Consider the following 20,074-nt stretch of genomic DNA (forward strand, 5'->3'; position numbering starts at 1 on the left):
CAACGACTACCTTACATGCGAGACAATCCTCCAGGGAGCCCTTCCACTTATGCTGTCTCACTTAATTAATTAGGAGTACTTAAGTACCTCTAATTTATTGCTGCCTAATTTTCCTGTCGGAGTTAAACAAATCTTTAGTAGGACCCTATGCTGAATCATGTACATGTGTATGTTTGTCTATGGAAGTGAATCATGTGGTGAAGCAGGGAGGGAATATTATTAGTGTCATGACATAATAGTGCTATTGTTTTGCATGTCAATTTATTGCCATTGGTTCAATGAGGCAATGTTTTGCGTATTGTCCATCATGAATTTGATGCTACTGTTAGAGTAATATGCTAATGTCTTCATATCCTTTCTCACTAAGCTAATGAAGGTTTCACCTTGTCCCTACTTGTGCAAACAGGGATCATGTTGTGCCAATCATACATTTTAGTGGAACTACACAAGACAGTACAATGAACTGTATCCCAGCCAGTGCTTTAACTCTGCTGGAAGTTCTTGATAATCTTTCGATATAATCTCAGCACTGGTAAACAAGAGTGATTTCAACCATACATTTGAAGTGCACAAAAATATATACTATTGAGTGATTCCAGTGCGTGCTTTATCATCTCTTATGGGACTACATGAATAAGCTTTTTTTCACAGGTTGGTACGGGCCTAAGGCCTTCATCCATATTAGTTTGCTGTCATCTCTATTTGTATCATGCTACTGTCATGAGAAACTCCTTTATATTTGCACGTTAATGTTTTGCAACCTATGATAAATGGCAATGCTTTGAGTGTTGAGCTAATTGGCACTGATTAACTAAACTAATACCTCTCTTTAAGCAAGACTACTATGTTGCTAACTTTACCCATTAAGATAATGAGGGTGCTTCCATTTGTTAGTGTATGTTTCATCAACTAGTCCAGCTGTTACAGTAATCTCACTCTCTCAATATATGTGCCAACAGGGATGCTCGATTTTGGTGGAACTGCACAAAAACTTTGGGTGCTTCATTGCCTCAACAACTTCTGTCCTTTGCTGTCAGTCGCTAATCTCGGCCTGCTTTCTTCCTTTGTTGTCAATCGCTTCGCTTATCTCGGCTTCCAGTCAAAGGAAATAATAATTGATATGCTACCTCACACGGTTTGGTACTGGTCTTTATCCTGATTATTGTGGTTGTCATGTATTGGTAATTTGGTATTGTGCTACTGTTTGTCGATTTTATAAAGGAGTAACTTGGAGCCTGAACTCACAGGCAAATCATTGCATTGGGTGATTTCAGTAGAACTGCACAAAATGATCAGATGGACAGATACTTATGATGCTGCTATGTACTCCAAAGTTCACTCAGACAAGCATCAATGTTGACAAGAAGTGCCTATATTCATTCGAGTATCAACTGGCGTCAACCAGTTGTCAAACTCCAAGTATTAGGAGAGTGAACGCCAAAAATATTGCTTGGCGCATAGCCCAGAAGAACACAGTCCAGTCTTTGGTCCCAACTTGTGCCTTTTGGTTATCGGCAGATATGGTAGCGAACTGTATGGCATGGAGTCTAAAGATTCCAAACAAGTTGGTTGACGCATATATTCATCTGGCACTTAATCAGTCTGCATGCTAGGGATACTCCATTTTAGTTGAACTACACAAAAAATTTGGCTAGTTCATTTTCTCAACCGCCTCCTTTCTCGTCTACAATGTAGAATTTTGGAGAGCTACATGACCAAGATGATCCAGTAAACTAGTTGGATGAAAGTAGTGGCCAAGTTGCTCAAACCTCCCTCGGCATGAGGCCACTATTTGAGGATAAACCTACAAGCAAAGTTCAGATTGTCCGTGCTGTCTCTTATGTACTCGAAAGTTTACTCGTACAAGAATTAATTTTAGCAAGAAGTACCTCTGACTGAACACCATTTACCAGTCTGTACCCTAGGTAATTAAAGTTAGTCCATGGATCATATTGGCTGTGATCTCAATCATTTGATGCATAAACATACTGAACATGTGTATATCTGAATCATTTTGTGAATTATGTATGAATATTGTCATGTGATTTATCAATCATTTGGATGCATAGAGATGCTAAACTTCTGTATATATGAATCTTTTGAGTTGTTGATAGTGAATGTTGGCTATGAATATGAAAGTGTCCTGTGAACCTGAGTTTGATACGAATGTTTACCTTTTCTGTTGTATTTGTGTGTGCACTTGTTAGTATGCCTACTGTGGGGTATGTGACGTGTGGGTGTCAATGACACACCTTCTTCCCGAGAAGAATTGCACCTGCTTTGTTAGGGTAGCAACGGTGCATCATCTCTTTTTAATCTTTTTATTACTTTGTCTTCCCCTCTCCCCCGCTCAACCCCTGCCATAATGTTTTCGGCCTCAAAACAAACATAGTATTGTGTCGTTTTTGGGGCTTGATGAAAAATCAAGTGTTGGTTTCTGTAGGTTGGCCCGCCCAGCAAATGGGCTGCTGGTCCACCATGACGGACTGGGAGGCTAAAAATACAAGTTGTATGGTGCAGAGGCAAGTCAAAAATGCTATCGAGAGCCATCCACTTAAGAAAAAAATCGCTCCTGATGTGCTTCTTTAGTCGTGCCGCCGACCCCCTCTTTAATCCAGTTCGCTCGGGGATCTGGTATCATTTTCCAGAGGGCGAACAAGTATCAGCTAGGCCTAAGTTTTGTATTTTAACATGCATAGCCCACGACATACGGAGACAGTGGTTTCAACTTATTTTTTGAGGTCCATACCGGCCTATGGGCTTTCTCTTAAAGATTGGAAGCCCCATGTATTTTTTTAATAAGATGCAGGTCTCTGTTCTATTTATCTATATATAAGATAATAATGCTGTGTCCAATTTATGTTTTCCCTTCTAACCACATTATATATTTATATTATTACTATTATCGTATATATTATAGAGACTTATATATACATTATAAAAACATCCCACGTGTTATTAACTTATAAAAGTAAATGTTTAACAGAAGTTGGCAAGGAAAATACTGGTTGTTTTTGACTCACAGGCAAGGAAAATCCTGGTGATTGCATACAAAAGCTTGCGAAGATTTTAAGGACCAATTTAATAATAATGTGCTCATTTTTATTTTGAGCAATAACTCGTTAATTGTTAATTATATATATATATATAATGTGCCTCTCTGGTTTATTTTTTATATTAATTGCTCCTTCTAACATAACATTATATATATAACGAGCCCAACTAATTCGTGTATTTCAAGGAAGTGCAAATGGGCTGGTATTTCTTATAAAATATAAATGGACCTGATTGACGCGAAATTATTTATTCACCCAGCCCAGCAAATGGACGGTACATTCTAGAAAACATGGGTTAAATACATGCCACATTTTTGCAGGCTGACATGTGGGCCAATAGGTCGAAGCCTACGCAGGGCATTGTCAACTTGGTCAACAAATGATTATGACATCCACAACCATTGGATTTATATCCAACGGCCGACATGCACCTTCTATCTCTAATATTCTTCCTCTAGTGTCGTCGGGACCGCCTGGTCCGGCCTTCGGCGGCTAGCGGCTCTGCTTAGCATGCATCACTGCGAAGCGCTACCCCTCCACCCCTCCACACCTCCTGTTATTCTCCACCGACTGCAGCCCCACGCCGCACCAGAACCAGTTATAACCCTTCTCCTCCTCTCAATCTGCGACTCCACTGCGGCGTCTTCCCATCTCTAAGTCGTTCCCGTCCGGGGCCTCGCCGTTGTCCACCGCCTCGCTGCGCTCGGTGCGGCGTGGTCAACAAATGAGAGTCATCGAAAGAGGACTATACGTGGAGAGCCTAACGACTGGGACCCACGAGGTCCATGGTCGCACGCATGGAAGGTTCCTCCTTATAAAGCTGGAAAAAATGTTTCCTCCACCTGACATCTGGGACCCACCGGCTGTATCTTCGCACGAAAGGAAGTGCCTCCTTGTTATGCGAAAAAGTTATTCCTTCCGTTGAGAGCTAGGACCCGTCAGATTTGGCGGCTAACTTGTGGGCCTACTAAGCGGACGTGTACGCAGGGCTTTGTCAACTCAATCAACAAATGATTCTAGCAGCTGGACCGTTGGATGTTAATCCAACAGCCGTGCTCCTTCTTCAACCTCTGTTCTTGCTCCTGTCTCTAGTGGGTGGCACCGCAGCTATGCTGCCGCGCACTCAAACCAGTCAAGTTTCCCACTCATTTCCATCTGCAACTCCACTGCCCCGTCTTCCCCATCTCCGGGTCGTTCTAGTCTGGGGCCTTCCCATCGTCCACCGGCCTTGGTGCGCTCGGCACGGTGTGGTCATCATGGTCAACAACCGAGAGTCATCGGAAGATGACTGTATGTGAGAGGCTGACAGTGGGGACACACCACGCCCATGGACGCATGCATGCAATGGAACGCGGCGTGGTCAACGTGGTCAAGGAACGACTTCCATCGGAAGTGTACTGTATGTGGAGAGGCTGACAGCTGGGTCCACGGCCGCAGCAAGGAAGTGCCTCCTTATTATGCGGAAAATAATGATTCCTCCACGTGACAGTAGGGACCCACTGGACGGGCCACCGTCTTTTGTGAAAAAAACATTTCCCCCTGACTGCTGGGACCCACCTGGCGAGCCACCGTATTTCGCAAAAAACGTTACCCCCGCTGTCAGCTCGGACCCACCGGAAGTGCCTCCTTATTACGCAGAAAAAAAAATGAATACTCCCCCTGCTAGCTGGGAACCACCTTGGTGGGAGGCTGACTTCTGGGCCTACTAAGTTGACGGGAACATAGGGATTTGTCAACTTAGTCAATATGAACGATTCTAGCTCCAGTGACCGTACAATGTCCATCCAATGGCCGTAGTGCTTCTTCAACCTCTGGTCTTCTTGTTCCAGCAGCCCAAAGCAGCGCTGGTCGTGCTGCGTGCTCTTGCCTCCTGTGGCTGGTTGTGATGCCGCGGAGGCCTCACCGCCCCCTACTACTCCCACCGCTGGTCAGGCCATCCCTCTACTCACCCACACCCCCTGTTATTCTGCGGTGACAGCAGCCTCACACGACAGCCGAACGAGTGAAACCTCATACTCCTCTACGCGTGGGCATCCACTGCCGCGTCTTCCCCAGCTCCGTGTCGTCCCCTTCCTAGACCTTGCTGTTGTCCACCGCCCTGGTGCTCTCGGCGCGGCGTGGTCAACGTGGTCAAGGAACGACTTCCATCGGAAGAGTACTATACGTGGAGAGACTGATCGCTGGGTCCACGGCGGCCGCAAGGAAGTGCCTTCTTATTACGCGCAAAATAATTATTCCTCCACCTAACAGCTGGGACCCACCGAAAGGGCCACCGTATTTCGTGAAAAAAATGTTTCCCCCTTGACTGCTGGGACCCACCAGCTACATCTTCGCACGCAAGGAAGTGCGTCCGGGCAAAAAAAATGATTCACCCCCCCGACTGCTAGGACCCACCAACTACATCTTCGCACATAAGGAAGTGCCTGACAGTCGGGACCCACCTAGTCGAAGCGTACGTAGTGTTGTCATTCTGGTCGCAAACGTGTACGCACATACTGGTGGATGTAGAGGCGTGCACGTGTTGTAGTAGAGGCGCGCACCTAGCATGTACACGTACGTACAACGGCCACTGTGCAAGAAAGAAAATAAGGCCACGTACGTACATATGGGCGGGGTCTCGAACGCCTACTCGCGCATACGTACGGCTAGAGCTTGCGTACATGGATTGGTCGGAACGGAGAAACAACATCGTCATCGTGTTCATGGGGAGCCAACAGGCTGGGTCAGAATGGAATGCGTTGTTGTGTTCATCGGGAGGGCTTGGACGGAACAGGCGATGGAAACGAGGCCTGGCATACCGCGGAATGGAGGAAACGGCCTTGTGTTCGACCGACCACGTTCTAAACGGGATCCTGTTCATCGGGAGGGGTCTGGCATACCGCAAAACGGAGGAAACGGACTTGTGTTGGACCTCCTACGGTCGAAACAGGGTCCTGTTGATCAGGAGGGGTGTGGCGTACTGCAAAACGGAAGAAATAGACTTGTGTTGGAGCTCTACGGTCGAAACGGGGGTCCAGTTCACCGGGAGGGGTGTGGCGTACCGCAAAATAGGACTCCACGAGATACTGTTCATCTCCACCGTTGACCTCCTCCAGCCTCCACGGGATAATGTTCATCCACCGTTGACCTCCTCCAGCCTCCACCTACGACTGTTCATCCACTGGCTCCTGTTCATCCAGCCTCCACCGCGCGCTACTCCACCGGCTACTGTTCAACCACCCCTCTCCACGGGCTCCTGTTCAACCACCCCTCCACGGGCTACTGTTCATCCACCCCTCCACCATCTATTGTTCATCCAGCCCTCCACGGGGTCGTCCTATTCATCCAGCCCTCCATGGGGTCCTATTCATCCAGCCCCAACCAGCTCGATCGATCGGGGTCCTGTTCATCCAGAGGCAACACCACGGGGTCCTGTTCATCCACCCCCACGGCTCACTGTTCATCAAGAGGAAGCATTGATCGGCTTCAGTTAGTAGCAGTAACGAAAGAATCGCTCGATCGGGTTCAGTTAACAGTCATCGATCGATCGCTCGGGTTCAGTAACGCGTAGCCTGCAGTGCAATCGCTCGGGTTCAGTTAGAGCCCAACGCCTCGCTCGGGTTCAGTTAGAGCCAATGCCTCACACACACGCGCGTACGTGTATGAGAGAAACGCGCATCGCTTGGCCCCCGACCACCCACCGTAATCGGGAACTCGCCGAAATTTTCATCGCCCTCTCTTCTACCATGGTTTTTTCCGTCATGGACGGCCCAAAGAATGTCATGCAGCTGTGTCTCCGGCCCGCCCAAGACAAAAAGCACATTTTCTGTCATGATTTTTTGTCATAGAAGTAGGATCCCACCACATCTATGATGATATCGGGTTTTGTCACAATTATCGTCATAGAAGTGTAATAAGTATGACAGGAAAAAAATTCTTTTGGCCCAAAATGTCACAGATGTGTCTTTTCTTGGTAGTGATTGGAGGAGTCACATACCAAAGAATAATCCCCCAAAGCAGTTTTGTGAGTGGAGCTTTGAGCAAGGAGATCGAAAATGGCAGCAAGATGAGCTAGAACTCGTGCTTGAGCTGGTTGGTGATTTTTTTGGGAGGAAGAAGAAGTGTGTGGGTGCAGGAATAAGTGGAGGGGGGCCACCATGGGCCCACGAGGCAAGGGGGCGCGCCACAGGGGGGTGGGCGCGCCCTGGACCCTCGTGGCGTATTCTTAGTGCCAATAATTCTTAAATATTATAGAGAAAAAAAAATCATATTTCATTTTCAGGGCATTTGGAGAAATTCTATTTTCGAGGTATTTTTTATTGCAAGGATAAATCAGGAAATAGATAGAAAATACTATTTTTGCTTTATTTAATCTAAATAACAAAAACTAAAGGAGGGTACAGAGAGTTGTGCTTTCTAACTTCATCCATCTCATGCTTACCAAAAGGAATCCACTGACAAGGTTGATCAAGTCTTGTTAACAAACTCATTCCGAATCACATGAAACCGGAGAAATTTCGAATAATACTAGGTTACCTCAACGGGGATATGTACATCCCCGATAATAAGAATATCATATTTCTTCTTGACAGTAGGAAGAGGAAATTCAAAACCTCCAACAATAATCGATGGAATTTTTCCAATATAATTGATATTGTGAACTTGAGGTTGTTTCCTCGGAAAGTGTACCATATGCTCATTACCATTAACATGAAAAGTGACATTGCCTTTGTTGCAATCAATAACAGCCCTTGCAGTATTCAAAAACGGTCTACCAAGGATAATCGACATACTATCGTCCTCGGGAATATCAAGAATAACAAAGTCTGTTAAAATAGTAACGTGTGCAACCACAACAGGCACATCCTCACAAATACCGATAGGTATAGCAGTTGATTTATCGGCCATTTGCAAACATATTTCAGTAGGTGTCAACTTATTCAAATCAAGTTTAAGATATAAAGAGAAAGGCATAACACTAACACCGGCTCCAAGATCACAGAAAGCACTTTTAACATAGTTTCTTTTAATGGAGCATGGTATAGTTGGTACTCCTGGATCTCCAAGTTTCTTAGGTATTCCACCCTTAAAAGTATAATTAGCAAGCATGGTGGAAATTTCAGCTTCCGGTATCTTTCTTTTATTTGTAACAATATCTTTCATGTACTTAGCATAAGGATTCATTCTAAGCATATCAGTCAAACGTAAAAAATATAGGTGTAATCAATTCAGCAAAGCACTCAAAATCCTCATCATCCTTTTTCTTGGATGGTTTAGGAGGAAAAGGCATGGGTTTCTGAACCCATAGTTCTCTTTCTTTACCATGCTTCCTAGCAATGACGTCTCTTTTATCATAACGTTGATTCTTTGATTGTGGGTTATCAAGATCAACAGTAGGTTCAATCTCTACATCATTGTTATTGCTAGGTTGAGCATCAACATGAACATCATTATTAACATCATCATTGGGTTCATGTTCATTACCCGATTGTGTTTCAGCATCAGAAATAGAAATATCATTGGGATTCTTAGGTGTGTCAACAACATGTTCACCAGAAGCATACAAAGTCCTATCATTTTTCTTCTTCTTCTTTTTAGAAGGACTAGGTGCATCGACATTATTTCTCTGAGAATCTTGCTCAATTCTCTTTTGGTGTCCCTCAGGATACAAAGGTTCCTGAGTCATTCTACCACCTCTAGTCACAACTCTAATAGTATTATCATTTTTATTATTATTTAATTCATTGAGCAAATCATTTTGAGCTTTAAGCACTTGTTCTACTTGAGTGGTAACCATATAAGCATGTTTGCTGATGAGTTTAAGTTCACCTTTAACTCTAGACATATAATCACTCAAGTGTTCAATCATATAAGCATTGTGTTTCAATTGTCTACCAACATAAGCATTGAAGTTTTCTTGTTTGACAATAAAATTATCAAACTCATCTAAGCATTGGCTAGCAGACATATAACGAGGAATATCACCTTCATCAAATCTATAGAGAGAATTTACCTTTACTACATGTGTCGGGTTATCAAGACATTGTATTTCTTCAATAGGCAATAAATTCTTAACATCTTCGGCTTTAATACCCTTTTCTTTCATAGATTTCTTTGCCTCTTGCATATCTTTAGGACTGAGAAATAGAGTACCCCTTTTCTTCGGAGTTGGCTTAGGTGTTGGTTCAGGAAGTGTCCAATTGTTTTCATTAGTCAACATACTATTCAATAACAATTCAGCTTGATCAACAGTTCTTTCCCTAAAAACACATCGAGCACAACTATCTAGGTGGTCTTTGGAAGCATCGGTTAGTCCATTATAAAAGATATCAAGTATTTCATTTTTCTTGAGAGGATGATCAGGCAAAGCATTAAGTAATCGGAGAAGCCTCCCCCAAGCTTGTGGGAGACTCTCTTCTTCAATTTGCACAAAATTATATATTTCCCTTAAAGCAGCTTGTTTCTTATGAGCAGGGAAATATTTAGCAGAAAAGTAATAAATCATATCCTGGGGACTACGCACACAACCAGGATCAAGAGAATTAAACCATGTTTTAGCATCACCCTTTAATGAGAATGGAAAAAACTTAAGGATGTAGTAGTAGCGAGCTTTCTCATCATTAGTGAATAGGGTGGCTATATCATTCAATTTAGTAAGATGTGCCACAACAGTTTCAGATTCATAGCCATAAAAAGGATCAGATTCAACCAAAGTAATTATCTCAAGATCGAAAGAGAAATCATAATCCTTATCAGTAACACAGATAGGTGAAGTAGCAAAAACAGGGTCATATTTCATTCTAGCATTCAAAGACTTTTCTTTCAGCTTGGATAATAATTTCTTAAGATCAGATCTATCATTGCAAGCAAGAAAATCTCTAGCAGTTTCTTCATCCATAACATAACCCTCAGGCACAACAGGCAATTCATATCTAGGGGGAGAATCTTCATCATCACTTTCATCAGTATTATCAGTTTCAATAATTTAATTTTGTCTAGCCCTAGAAAGTTGTTCATCAAGAAATTCACCTAATGGCACAGTATTATCAAGCATAGAAGTAGTTTCATCATAAGCATCATGCATAGCAGAAGTGGCATCATCAATAGCATGCGACATATCAGAATTAATAGCAAAAGCAAGTTTAGGTGTCGCAAGTTTACTCAAAACAGATGGTGAATCAAGTGCATAGCTTGATGGCAGTTCCTTACCTCCCCTCGTAGTTGAGGGGAAATTCTTAGTTCTTTCGTCTTCCAAGTTCCTCATAGTGATCAGCAGATATAAATACCAAGTGACTCAAAGAATAGAGCTATGCTCCCTGGCAACGGCGCCAGAAAATAGTCTTGATAACCCACAAGTATAGGGGATCACAAAAGTTTTCGAGGGTAGAGTATTCAACCCAGATTTATCGATTCGACACAAGGGGAGCCAAAGAATATTATCATGTATTAGCAGTTGAGTTGTCAATTCAACCACACTTGGACAACTTAATATCTGTAGTAAAGGATTTAGTAGCAAAGTAATATGAGAGTAACGGTAACGGTAGCAAAAGTAAAAGTAGGAGTTTTTTAGTAATTGTAACAGTGGCAAAGGTAAAGTAACTAAGCAAAGATCAATATGTGGAAAGCTTGTAGGCATTGGATCAATGATGTACAATTATGTCGGATGTGATTCCTCGTGCAACAGTTATAACATAGGGTCACACAGAACTAGCTCTGGTTCATCAATGTAATGTAGGCATGTATTCTGAATATAGTCATACGTGCGTATGGAAAAGAACTTGCATGACATCTTTTGTCCTACCCTCCCGTGGCAGCGGGGCCCTATTGGAAACTAAGGGATATTAAGGCGAAGGCCTCCTTTTAATAGAGTACATGACCAAAGCATTAACACTTAGTGAATACATGAACTCCTCAAACTACGGTCATCACCGGGAGTGGTCCCGATTATTGTCACTTCGGGGTTACCGGATCATAACACATAGTAGGTCACTATAGACTTGCAAGATAGGATCAAGAACTCACATATATTCATGAAAACATAATAGTTTCAGATCAGAAATCATGGCACTCGGGCCCTAGTGAAAAGCATTAAGCATAGCAAAGTCATAACAACATCAATCTCAGAACATAGTGGATAGTAGGGATCAAACCCTAACAAAACTAACTCGACTACATGATAAATATCATCAAACCCATCACCGTCCAGCAAGCTTACGATGGAATTACTCACGCACGGCGATGAGCAGCATGAAATTGGTGATGGAGGATGGTTGATCATGACGACGGCAATGGATTCCCCTCTTTGGAGCCCCGAACGGACTCCAGATCAGCCCTCTCGAGAGAGATTAGGGTTTGGCGGTGGCTCCGTATCGTAAAATGCGATCAATCCTTCTCTCTGATTTTTTTCTCCCTAAATGTGAATATATAGAGTTGGAGTTGAGGTCGATGGAGCACCAGGGGGCCTGATACATCCATTTTGCATCATGCTTTTATATCAATATTTATTGCATTATTGGCTGTTATTACACATTATATCTCAATACTTATGGCTATTCTCTCTTATTTTACAAGGTTTACCATGAAGAGGGGGAATGCTGGCAGCTAGAATTCTGGCTGGGAAAGGAGCAAACATTGGAAACCTATTCTGCACAGCTCCAAAAATCCTGAAACTCCACAGAACTTATTTTTGGAATTAATAAGAATTATTGAGAGAAAGAAACACCAGAGGGGGCCAACACCCTGTCTAGGAGGGTGGGGGGCGCGCCCACCCCTACTGAGCGCCCCTGTCTCCTGCGCCCCCTGGTGGCCCTCTGGTGTCCATCTTCTGCTATATGAAGGCTTTTACCCTGAAAAAAATCGTGGGCAAGCTTATGAGACGAAACTCCGCCGCCACGAGGCGGAACCTTGGCGGTACCAATCTAGGGCTCCGGCGGAGCTGTTCTGCCGGGGAAACGTCCCTCCGGGAGGGGGAAATCATCACCATCGTCATCACCAACGATCCTCTCATTGGGAGGGGGTCAATCTCCATCAGCATCTTCACCAGCACCATCTCCTCTCAGAACCCTAGTTCATCTCTTGTATCCAATCTTGTATCAAAACCACAAATTGGTACCTATGGGTTGCTAGTAGTGTTGATTACTCCTTGTAGTTGATGCTAATTGGTTTACTTGGTGGAAGATCATATGTTTAGATCCTTAATGCATATTATTACTCCTCTGATTATGAACATGAATATGCTTTGTGAGTAGTTATGTTTGTTCCTGGGGACATGGGTGAAGTCTTGCTATTAGTAGTCATGTGAATTTGGTATTCGTTCGATATTTTGATGATATGTATGTTGTCTCTCCTCTAGTGGTGTTATGTGAACGTCGACTACATGACACTTCACAATTATTTGGTCCTAGAGGAAGGCATTGGGAAGTAATAAGTAGATGATGGGTTGCTAGAGTGGCAGAAGCTTAAACCCTAGTTTATGCGTTGCTTCGTTAGGGGCTGATTTGGATCCATATGTTTAATGCTGTGGTTAGGTTTACCTTAATTCTTATTTTGTAGTTGCGGATGCTTGCAATGGGGGTTAATCTTAAGTGGGATGCTTGTCCAAGTAAGGGCAGTACCCAAGCACCGGTCCACCCACATATCAAATTATCAAAGTACCGAACGCGAATCATATGAGCGTGATGAAAACTAGCTTGACGATAATTCCCATGTGTCCTCGGGAGCTCTTTTATCATTGTAAGAAATTGTCCAGGAGTGTCCTTTGCTACAAAAAGGATTGCGCCACCTTTCTGCACTTTATTTACTTTAATTTCTTATTACTCGTTCTAATTTATCTTATCACAAAACTATCTATTACCTACAATTTCAGTGCTTGCAGAGAAAGCCTTACTCAAAACCGCTTATCATTTCCTTCTGCTCCTCGTTGGGTTTGACACTCTTACTTATCGAAAGGACTACGATAAATACCCTATGCTTGTGGGTCTTCAAGACTCTTTTCTGGTGCCGTTGCCGGGGAGCGTAGTGCTTTTGGTGAGTGGAATTTGGTAAGGAAACATTTATATAGTGTGCTGAAATTTTCTGTTACTTGTTACTATGGAAACTAATCCTTTGAGGGGCTAGTTCGGGGTTGCCCCGACCAGAAGAGCAAAGAGTTGCTCCTCAACCTACTGAACCTACTGAAAATATTTACTTTGAGATTCCTTCGGGTATGATAGAGAAACTGCTAGCTAATCCATTTGCAGGAGATGGAACATTGCATCCCGATTTACACCTTATCTTTGTGGATGAAGCTTGTGGATTATTTAAGGTTGCGTGTATTCCCGATGATGTTGTCAAAAGGAAGATCTTCCCTTTATCTTTGAAGGGAGATGCATTGACATGGTATAGGCTATGCGATGATACGAGATCTTGGAATTATAAACGATTGAAGTTGGAATTTCACCAGAAGTTCTATCCTATGCATCTTGTTCATCGTGATCATAATTACATATATAATTTCTGCCCTTGTGAAGGAGAAAGCATCGCTCAAGCTTGGGGGAGGCTTAAGTCAATGTTATATTCATGCCCCAATCATGAGCTCTCTAGAGAAATAATTATTCAAAAATTTTATGCTCGGCTTTACCTCAATGATCGCAACATGGTCGATACTTCATGTGTTGGTTCTTATATGCTGAAGACTATTGAATTCAAATGGGACTTATTGAAAAGAAATAAACGCAACTCTGAAGATTTGGGTTCCGACGATGGTAAGGAGTCAGGTATGACACCCAAGTTTGATTGTGTTAAATATTTTATGGATATCGATGCTTTCCGTGGATTTAGCGCTAAATATGGACTCGACTCTGAGATAGTAGCTTCTTTCTGTGAAACTTTTGCTACTCACGTTGATCTCCCTAAGGAGAAGTGGTTTAAATATAATCCTCCCATTGAAGTAAAAGTAGTTGCACCTATTATAGTTGAAAAAAAGACTGTCACCTATAGTGATCCTATTGTTCCTACTACTTATGTTGAGAAACCTCCTTTTCCGGTTAGGATAAAGGATCATGCTAAAACTTCGACTGTTTTTCATAAGAGTAATACTAGGACTTATACACCTCCTGAGCAAATCAAAGTTGAACCTAGTATTGCTATGGTTAAAGATATCTTGGATGATGATTTAGATGGGCATGCTATTTATTTCTGTGGTGAGACTGCTAATATTGTTAGACCAAATACTAAGATACATAGACCTGTTGTAGGCATGCCTGTTATTTCCGTTAAAATAGGAGATCATTGTTATCATGGCTTATGTGATAAGGGTGCTAGTGCTAGTGCAATACCCTATGACTTATATAAAGAAATTATGCATGGCATTTCACCCGTTGAGTTGGAAGGTATTGATGTTACTATCAAGCTTGCCAATAGAGATACTATTTCACCAGTTGGGATTGTTAGAGATGTTGAAGTCTTGTGTGGGAAGGTTAAATATCCTGCTGATTTTCTTGTTCTTAGTTCCCTGCAAGATGACTTTTGTCCCATTATTTTTGGTAGACTCTTCTTGAATACCGTTAATGCTAGGATTGATTGTGAAAAGGATACTGTTACAATTGGCTTAGAGGGTATGTCTCATGAGTTTAATTCTGCTAAGTTTTGTAGACAACCTCGTGATAGAGAATTACCTAGTAAGGATGAGATTATTGGTCTTGCTTCTATTGTCGTGCCTCCTACTTATCCGTTAGAACAATATTTGCTAGACCATGAAAATGATATGTTTATGAAGGAAAGAAGGGAAATAGATAAAGTGTTCCTTCAACAGGAACCTATGCTGAAACACAACCTACTCGTTGAAATTCTAGGGGATCCCCCTCCACCCAAGGGTGATCCCGTGTTTGAACTCAAACCATTACTTGATAATCTTAAGTATGCTTATCTTGATGAAAAGAAAATATATCCTGTTATTATTAGTGCTAACCTTTCAGAGCAAGAAGAAGGAAGATTGTTGAAAACTCTAAAGAAGCACCGTGCCGCTATCGGATATACTCTGGATGATCTCAAGGGCATTAGTCCCATGTTATGCCAACACAAAATTAATTTGGAGGATGATGCCAAACCAGTTAGAGATCCTCAACGACGATTGAATCCTAAGATGAAAGAAGTGGTAAGAAAGGACATACTAAAGCTCCTTGAGGCAGGTATAATTTATCCTGTTGATGATAGTGATTGGGTAAGCCCTGTCCATTGTGTTCCTAAAAAGGGAGGTATTACTATCGTTCCTGATGATAAAGATGAATTGATCCCGCAAAGAGTTATTACAGGTTTTAGGATGGTAATTGATTTCCATAATGAAATAAAGCTACTAAGAAAGATCATTACCCTTTACCTTTTATTGATCAAATTCTAGAAAGACTATCCAAACACACACATTTCTGCTTTCTAGATGGTTATTCTGGTTTCTCTCAAGTACCTGTGTTAGCGAAGGATCGATCAAAAACTACTTTTACTTGCCCTTTCGGTACTTTTGCTTATAGGCGTATGCCTTTTGGTTTATGTAATGCACCTGCTACCTTTCAAAGATGCATGATGGCTATATTCTCTGACTTTTTTGAAAAGATTTGTGAGGTATTCATGGATGATTTCTCCATTTATGGATCCTCTTTTGATGATTGCTTGAGCAACCTTGATCAAGTTTTGCAGAGATGCGAAGACACTAGTCTCGTCTTGAATTGGGAAAAGTGCCACTTTATGGTTAATGAAGGCATTGTTCTGGGGCATAAGATTTCCGAGAGAGGTATTGAAGTTGATAAAGCCAAAGTTGATGCTATTGAAAAGATGCCATGTCCCAAGGACATAAAAGTTATAAGAAGTATCCTTGGTCATGCCGGTTTCTATAGGAGGTTCATTAAGGACTTTTCTAAAAGCTCTAGGCCTCTGACTAATTTATTGAAAAAAGATATTCCTTTTGTCTTTGATGATGATTGTGTAGAAGCATTTGAAATACTTAAGAAAGCTTTGATCACTGCACCTATTGTTAAGCCACCCAATTGGAATTTACCTTTGGAAATTATGTGTGATGCTAGTGATTATGCTGTAGGTGTTGTTCTAGGGCAAAGAGTCGATAAGAAATTGAATGTTATCCAGTATGCTAGTAAGACTCTTGATACTGCCCAGAGAAATTATGCTACTACTGAAAAAGAGTTCTTAGCAGTTGTGTTTGCATGTGATAAGTTTAGACCTTATATTGTTGATTCCAATGTTACTATTCACACTGATCATGCTCCTATTAAAGGGAAAACTTTGTTTTTGCCACTCTAGTTTTTGCCAACTTTGCTTATGCCACTCTAGAATTTGACATCTCACTTTTGCCACCCTTAGCTTTTGACAATACATCACAAATGCCATTTCGTGGCAAAAACGATAATTTTTCATTTCACTTTTGCCACTCTTAGCTTTTGACATGTATCACAATTGCCACTCTAAATTTTTTGCTTTTGCCACAGAATGGCAAAAGTGATATATTATCAAAAGCTAAGAGTGGCAAAAGTGAAATATAAAATTCTAGAGTGGCATAAGCAAAGTTGGCAAAAACTAGAGTGGAAAAAACAATGTTTTCCCCCTATTAAATATCTTATGGAAAAGAAAGATGCTAAGCCTAGACTCATTAGATGGGTTCTCTTGCTCCAAGAATTTGATTTGCATATTATTGATAGAAAGGGAGTTGAGAACCCCGTTGTAGACAACTTGTCTAGGTTAGAGAATGTTCTTGATGACCCACTACCTATTGATCATAGCTTTCCTGATGAACAATTAGCGGTCATTAATGCTTCTTGTACTGCTCCTTAGTATGCTGATTATGCTAATTACAATGTTGCTAAATTTATACTGTAAGTGCATCTAGTGCCACCACTAGTTGGTTTTGGAGTATTGACGACAAAGTTGGTTGAGGGACTAATGCGTTTGTGAGAATTGCAGGATAACACAGGTAGTGTCCCTCATTGATTCGGTTTACCTACCGGAGATGACCCCTAAAAATGTATGAAGACATTGAAGACAATGGTGGTGTGTGAAGATGTTCACACTGAAGACTATGACATGAGAAGACATTGAGTGAACACTATGGAGCGCGAAGACTGTGTTATTTTGTTGTTTCCTTTTCTTCTTTGTTGAGTCATAGGAACCACCATACTGTTAAATGGGGTCCAAGTGAACAAAGTCAGAGTGATTGAAGTGATGCTCAACCCAAATCCTATGTCTTCGAGCGAAGACAATGAGAGCAAATCTTATCTAGAGCTGGATGAGTCAGCTTTGCTTGTAGCCCAAGTAAAGTTGCCGTGTGTGTTTGAAATCTGACCGTTGGAACACGTGTCAGTTCCTTAGTGACCCAGGGTCATTTCGGACATATAAGGTCGGGTTCCCTTGTGGCTATAAATAGCCCACCCCCTACACCATAAATTGGTGGCTGCTCAGAGTTAGTTTACGCCTTTTGTCGTTTTGAGAGAAACCCACCTCGAAGCCTTTGAGAGAGAAATCCTTGCGAGGACAAAGCCCAAACACCCAGAGCCAAAGAGTGTTAGGCATCACTGAAGTCTTTCTGTATGTGTGACCTGAAGACTTATTACACTTGAGGACTGTGTATCCTCCAGCCGGTTAGGCGTCGCGTTCTGAGCATCCAAGAGTCATTGTGGATTGCCGGTGAATGAAGTCTGTGAAGGTTCGGAAGTCTACCTTGAAGATTTACCAGAGTGATTGGGCGAGGACTGTGTGTCCTTAGCTCAAGGGGAATAAGGTGAAGACGTGGTCTTCTGAGTTGAATCTCAGCCTCCCTAACTAGACGTAGAGTTGTCACAGCAACTGGAACTGGTCCAACAAATCTTGTGTCTTCATCAAGTGACTAGTTCTATCCCTTCCCTCCTTTACTTTCAGTTTGTCTTCGTGAAGTCATTGCTTATTTGTCTTATCTGTTTGACTTCATCGCTTGACTACTATCGTTGATTGGCTTCATACTATCTTCCATCCTGATCCTTACTACCTTGCTGCTATTAGTCTTTGTATGTTCACATTATTGCATACTTGACTATGGCTTGCCTGTTGTAGTTTATCTTCCGTTGCATATCAATTAGGTCATTTCTATTGTTTGTCTTCGAAACTTCCATGTTTTGAAGACTTTGATAAAAATCGCCTATTCACCCCCCCTCTAGTCGATAACTAGCACTTTCAATTGGTATCAGAGCAAGGTACTCCCTTGTTCTGTGTGATTCGGTTTAACCACCTGGAGTTTAGCTATGTCGACTGCAGGGATAATCAAAGTCTCTGTTGCTTGTCCCGTGTTCGATGGAACTGAATATCCCTACTGGAAGAATAAGATGTGCATGCATCTTGAAGCCATTTATGTCGACCTCTGGTATGTCATCAAGAATGGCGTTCCCAAAACTGGTGAAGGTGTCACCCCTACCGATGTCAAGAAGTTCATTCAACTGGACTCCACTGCAAAGAACATCATCGGTGGTCATCTGACCAAAGGACAGTATGGCCGTGTGAGTGCTCTGTAAACGTCAAAGCTAGTCTGGGACTGAATATCCAAGGTCAACAAAGGCGTCTCTACACAGAGAGACCAGAGGATTAGTGTTCTTCGCAATCTCTTCAACCGCTTCAAGAGAAACGACAATGAAAATGTCCATCTCACGTTTGATCGCCTCACCAATATCACAAATGAGCTTCAGGCTCTCGGCGCCACTGAGATCACCAAGCATGAAATCGTCAAGACGCTGCTAAGATCTCTTGATAGCTCCTTTGACACCCTTGCCCTCATGATACAAGAACGTCCTGACTTCAAGACTCTCGATCCGTATGATATACTTGACAGGATCAACACACATGAGTTCCAGCTTTCAGAGAAAAGAGATATCTATGGTCCCAATTATGGCCGAACTCGCGCCTTGAAGGCAAAAGTGGTTTCCTCATCTGAAGAAGAATCTGACTGCGGTTCTGATGATCCTGAAGACATTGGAAAGGAACTTGCCATGCTTGTGAAGAAGTTCCAGAGGTTCACCAAGAAGAAGGGCTTCAGAAAGTCTTCACGATCTAGCTCAAGAAATGATGAAGCTTCCACTCATGACAACAAGAAGAGAACATGTCACAAGTGCAAGAAACCTGGACACTATATCTCTGAGTGTCCTCAATGGGACAATGAGAAGAAGAAGAAGAAGAGCAAGGAATATGATTCTGATGACAAGAAGAAGAAGAAATCTTCAAAGTCTTCTTCTAAGTCCTCATCAAGGTCTTCATCACATAAGAAGAACTCATCTGGAAAGGCTCGTGCTTTTGTTGGCAAGGAATTGGATTCAGAGGAGGAGTCTGCTTTTGAGGAGGTGGAGGTGGAGTCTGAAGAAGAGGCCGACCCTGGCGTTGCAAGTCTGGCTCTAGCCACAGCCTATGTTGCCAAGTCCATCTTCAACACTGAAGACAATGACTTCCACACCAACGCTGAAGCTGATGACATGGACGATCCTGCTCCCACCTACTGCTTCATGGCACGTGGTGCCAAGGTAAAATCACGCGATGCTTACTTTCAAACTTCAAGTGAAGATGACTCTGATTGTGAATCCAAACCCAGCTACAAAACACTTGCTAAAATTGCTACTGAGCAACAAAGGGCTATGGAACATACTCAAAAACTATTAGACAAAAGCGATGACCTGTTGGACGCGGAAATGACACGTTCACAGTCCTTAGTAGAAGACATAAAAATCTTCATGCTAAGTACCAAGAACTTGAAAGTCTTCATGAGACGCTCTCAACCACATATGAAAGGCTCTCCTATGATTATCTTCAAAGGAAGCAAGAGCTTGAGAAATTGAAAGCGACTCATGAAGATCTTCAAAAAGAGAATGAGTCATTTCGCGCTCAACAGATCAGTTCCGCTCAGGATGGATTTGAACCACCATGTTTAAAATGCATTGAGTGTGATAACGCTACCTCTGTTGCTGAATGTTCCAATGCCGCTACTGTTGCATTGTCTTCAACTACTTATGTGGAAACTAACCCCACTATGGAGGATACCACTGCTA

This window comes from Triticum aestivum, chromosome 5B (assembly GCF_018294505.1).
Source record: "Triticum aestivum cultivar Chinese Spring chromosome 5B, IWGSC CS RefSeq v2.1, whole genome shotgun sequence".
Lineage (NCBI taxonomy): Eukaryota > Viridiplantae > Streptophyta > Magnoliopsida > Poales > Poaceae > Triticum > Triticum aestivum.